Here is a 6,214-nt window from a genome sequence, read left to right as displayed (position 1 = left end):
ATCACAAAAGATAATCATATATCACAAACATAAATAACTAAGTGCACGGTTTCTCCCAACCGTAAATAGCATCATTAGACCATCATGGATCCTAACCATCCCTCTGTGCATAACATTCCAAAGTATCGAAGAGATCATCGATATTAACATAGTAGGAATGTCACTCCTAAAACATCCTACTAACATGCAAAGTAAAGCATAATAAATCATCAACTAACATATGCAAAGTAAAGCAAATCATCAATATAAGAAACATACCAGTAAATACATCCATCATAAGGTATATTATCTATCATAATGCTCCAAGAACATAATGAAGAATAAATGCCAACGAAGGATACTCCAGCCACGGTGTCTCAGACGGATCTCAAATGATAAGAGTGAAAATACACTACCACCCGACCGCGTGGAATCGAAGTAGTCCACTCCCACCGTGCTAAGGAGATAATCTCAAGTCCCAAATAGGATATCAATTCATGAAGCACAAATCTCTATAAGTCCAGGAATCCTAAAAATATACTAACTCAAAGGTTCCAACACACACAAAATCGACATCTAATTCCCAGAGGCACACAATGACATGTAGGAAACCTACTCTGCAAGCGAGAAAGTGTCATCGCATTTATCACGTACAAGTTACCATGGTAGTTAGCTAAACTCTACAGGTCCATACTGATCTCATGCGGCCACTAGTATCCTCTCATACTGACGAGGCATACTATGGAATGCACGGTCGCAACTATGCATTCTCACTACTCTCATCCTAGCATGTACAAGCACTCAAGGCATGGGCAGAACATCAACAATTATCTTTTTAAGTTCATTTAATCCTCATTTAGTGTGTAAATGTTATCATTTATTAACCAAACTTACAATGAGTTACCCTGGCAGCCACTTAGGGCCCTAGCCCCCATTGCAAACCACTTCCCGACACTACAAGTAGATTACCCTCATGGAATCATAAATCTCAAAATGATAAAAGATAATCCATAATAAAATCATCAAATATGCATAAAAGCATCAAATATCCATAATAAGAATCATCAAATCTCTATAAGCATCTGAAAAAGCATCCATAGAAAATCATGACCTCAACAGTTCTCTATTGGAAACTGAAGGCATCACTGATAATCATAAGTATTAATTGGTTCTCAATAACCAAAATATATCTCAAGATAAATGGTTCTCAACAAGCAACCAAGAATATCTCAAAATCATACTGATCGAAGACTCCAAAATGGTTGAGTCAAACATGTCACAACATGACATCATCAAGAAATAAATTCATATTTCAGTCCCATCATGGCGACTAAAAAATAATCCAAGGATAACTGATTGATGACTCAAAAATGATTAGCTCAAGTGTCTCATACACATACCTCTCAGTTTCACACATGAAGACTGATGAACAATAACAATTAGTAAATACAAACATTTCATAGAGCATACGATCACATTACCATGGTTGAGCTTATAAAGATCGAGACCAAATAAGATCAACATGTCATCATATCTCATAACCCCCGAGCCTCTGGTAACAACCTAGGACTAGTCAACACTAGTCAACCCAAAACCCAAAACAAGAAGCATAGAGAATACACGATGCAAACACATGTTTTGGTTTTGCTAAAATCTCATAGTTGAATCAAGTGTAAAGGTTTCCAGTTTTCATTTCAAATATGCTTCAAGTGTCTTAAGTTTCATCATTTGACCTACAAGTCAACCCAATTATTCTCGGATAGCATTATCCTTCCATTATTAAGAATTACATTCTATGAATAACTTAAACATAAATATTCACTAAACTGATCATTATTGACTTTTAATTAAATTGTTCTTTATAATTAACCATGATCCATATTCTAATTGATTAACCTTTCAACTTTTTTCTGATCATTATTCATTATATTATAAGAGAGCCAATTATCAATCTTCGAATAAGAGATTATAACTTCACTAGAATGATCAATTAATATCGGTTCACAATCTTTGACCTTTTATCATTCTAATAATTCTCAATTATATATTACTAAATCTTCACCATTAAAATATCTAAAGCCGTTATTCAAGTCATAAGAATAAGACCTATCAACTTGATATCATTACTTTTACAATCTCATTAAAAGAATTATATCAATTAAATCTTCTATTATATAACATAATTATTAATTAAATCTAATTAATTCAATTAATAATTACAAATTCAATTGACTAATAACTAACAATAGTTTGTGCGTAAAAAGTCATCTACAATCCAAATATTCATATTAATAGTTCAATAATTTGTTAATAACAAGCTATGTTGGAAATCTTATTAATAAATCTATAATGACCACCTTCGCCATTCTATCAATGAAAACTAACTTTTCCTTGACAAACCCTTATTATTGATAATCGTTCAGTTTTTCATGCCCAAACTATGAGGGCAAGAACACAACAATTTTTTTTTTTTTGATTTAAAATTCAACATGCTCAAAGTTTGATATGATTGAGATAGAAGCTTTAGTACAGGTTCTTTACATTACAATCCTAAGGTTTTAAACATGAGGATGATAACATCATTAAAATTTTAAAACTTTCGTTATTAGATTAATCTCAATAAAATTATGATATTATATTAACTTATAATGATATGCAATAAAACTTACATAGATAACAATGTGCATGAATTCGGATCTCAAATTACTTGCAATATCAAATGAATCAAACCTACATTAAAACTTATTTAAATAGCTAGTTAATCGATAAATTTAATTTACTTAATGGTAAAAATAAAACAATTAGATTATATTTAAATTAAAACTAACTAAGTTAGTATAAACAACTAAATTAATTAAAACTATACTATCTAAATCGAAATTCAATTAAATTCATGACCAACTAACCTTTAATAACAAAACTACTATCAAAGCTTAATACCAAAAAATAAATGTAATAAAATTACTATAACTAATATACTAAATTAAATTAGGTTACATTTAACTTACTAATCAACTTAACACTACTCATAATAAACAAACAAAATATCTAATTCAAATCTAAATTTAATATTAATAAAAAAAACTCACTAAAACTAAAATTACTAACCAAACTTAAATTTTAAAAAGAACAAAATTTAATACCCTAACCAACACCTAAACCCTACTCTATTCCCAACTCCCATAGGTCACATTGGCCTCTCCTTTCCCCAAACCCCTGCGCAAAACAAGCGTTGCATACGTACAGCGCTCTACCCAAATATGGGGGCAAGCGCAGGCCCACACAAAAAGGTGGCGCCCAAACCGGTTGGTGGGAAGAGTAAAAACAAAACTTTTAACACAATCTTCCTTAAACTTTACCAAGGCCTGCGAATTTGGAGATGTGATAGGGTGATGTCATCCTACTAGCATGCAAGAGAAGCTTTCAAGTTGACGTGCATGAAGAAAGAGGAGAAGGAAAGCTAAGATGGGATGTTTAAACAATAGTAGTTATTGCATAAAGTTTTATAGGTGAAAGAAAAGATATTATGATGTTAGCTTTTTTTTTTTTTAAATATACATATTTATATATTCGAAAATATGCACCCATGAGATTAACATAATATTTATTTGTCTCTTATTTCATTTAGAAAGGAATCTGAGCAAGAATATGCTCTGTGGTCTTGGAAGGAAAGAAATTTCTCCTCATGTATTTTCCAGAGAGTTTTTACTCCTGGGAGTGCATATTTTTTTTGAAACAAAATTTTAACAAGGCATGGTCATGACAATTTATGCATTTCATTAATGTTACTAAGGATTAGAATAAATCTATTATTAACATTCTTCCTTAATACAAGTATTCCAATGCAAAGGAGTACATTAGGTATAGTCTCTCAATCTCTTGTTTAAACATGTATGTTTTATATTGATTCTTCAAGGACATGGTATGAGTTCTAAATTCTGATTATTATTCTTATTGGTTTCAAGAATGCAACCTCTCAGTCCAATTGATCATATTTGAAGAACTTAGGAGGTGAATGATATTATACCCATAATTAAAAAAAAAGGGTGGTGGATTATTCTCATTCAAATTTGATTATAACCACCATGAAATTTATCAAGAAATGAAATATCTTTGATTTCATAATATAGGGTTTGCTCTTGATTGATCTCATCATAATACTTATACATCATAATTGAAACTCACTATATCAATTCAACTCTTCATTATCATAATTAAAACTTGAACATTCATAAATCAAGACATTATCTATGATTCTATTCTCCCATCTATATATATATGCAAATTTATTTATTCTATTTTGATGAGCACTCATACAACTGAACATTATGATCAAATATTATGAGAACCAAATACACTCAACCATTACTTTATTTGCTAACCTGATTCAAAGGCTCAGCCGGGAAAGAATCAGGAAGAAAACTCAGCTTCGTTGCCATATACAATAAGGTTTAAAAAATACAATTTACAGTAGGATCTCAATCCCAATTTTCAATAATTTTATCAGATTTTCTTCATGATCATAATCAAGGAGTTTGTAATATTTTCTGAATCTCATTTCAAGAACCATGGAGGAAACCAATATCTGATCAGGTGACAACCAAGCAGAACCAAAAGAACATCAAGCATGCATAATCATACATGGTTTACACAATAAGATTCACAATGAATCAAGACTAGGGAAAGGTGGATTCTTCCAACAGGAGAAGTCAAGCACAACACCCATTCAGATGCCCAATCGAGGCTAATAACCAAGAACTTCCGTTCTTCCATTTAAACTTGCCATACTCATACCAGGTTTGTGCTGACGGGTAAGGGCCCATAACACCCTACTCTTTATCCCTCTTCTCATCCTGAGAAGAGACTCTATACAGGTTGGAGTCCAACTAAAAAAACCTTTCCCAAAATTGGTCACTTCTGCCCTCTCCAAGGGTGAGTAATACCAAAACACCCATGTAAGGAAAACTCAAAAAAAAATGCAAACATAAACAAGGAAGGAAAACAACCAAAAAGACATGGTTTTCAAATCTTCCCACATACCCACAACCATACAACAGTGACACAACAACAAGATAACATGAACATGAAACCAAACATAAAATCTAAATAAGGGAGATGAGAATTTCCTACCTTCACAAAGAAGTAATGGCAATGAACCAGTTTGAGTAGAGTATCCCTTTCCTCCTTCAAGCTTCAAAAAAATCTTCTCTAAAAGTAGAGATTGGGTAACCCCCCACTAGTCCAAGGAAGGCCTCCAAATAAGCCTCCAACTCAACCACCCAAAAGGAGAAATAACTATTTCCACCCACGAGCCACCCTAGAAACTCCAAACTCAACCTACACTATGGTTAAACCCCAAGTGGAGATGAGGTGAGGTAACTCAAGATACCCATGATCAATTTTCGCACAAAGGCAAAAAGGGACTTTTTGAGTGACCTCAAAAGTCAAAGCAAGGGGCTTAGGGGTTGGAAAAGACCCCTAACCCATACCCATACCCTATGGTTAGAAAAAAAACAAGTTTTAAAGTCTTAAGAAGAGGTTTAGAGTCAAATAAAATCTAGGAATAAAATAGGTCCAACTTACTATTCTAACTTAAACCAACTTGGTCCAAAGGTTAAACAATTAACCCTAACAGCACACTGACACACATAAACATCTTACGAGTGTCAAGTGACACTGAAATAAAATATTTATGAATATTAACATCCACTGAACAAGGAAGATGCATACATACTTCTCACAATACAAAAATGTGAATTACGAACAACAAGGTTTTCAAATTTAGCACATAGAGATTAGTTTTGTTCCTCCGTAAGGTTTCTCAGCTAAAATATCTGCACACTCATTGCACACATCAGTAGTCCCGTAAAATCACATGTACATAAATGTATACGTATTTATAAATTCACCTAAATTAAAACATACATCAATAAGGGTTACTTTATCCTACTTAATTCTTAACCATTTAAAATATCTTAAATCAAAGTCTCGATCCTACCTTTACTGATTTCATCAACATACATATACATGAAACATTAAATGACAATCATAAAATATATCTGAAAATAATGTCACACAACATGAAATAATAAAATATGTTCTAAGCATCAGATAATGTCTCGACATCTTGAGTCGTGAATAACAAAATAAGGGTAATGTATCACTATGCTACGATGGGTCGGGGCGAGGCCTCACACAGTTAAACCCCATTTGATTCAACTAATTATCAACCAAC

Source organism: Cupressus sempervirens, chromosome 9, assembly GCF_028749045.1.
Source record: "Cupressus sempervirens isolate cs-2001-9-10 chromosome 9, ASM2874904v1, whole genome shotgun sequence".
NCBI classification, from domain to species: Eukaryota; Viridiplantae; Streptophyta; class Pinopsida; order Cupressales; family Cupressaceae; genus Cupressus; species Cupressus sempervirens.
Note: the sequence above shows the minus strand (reverse complement) of the source record.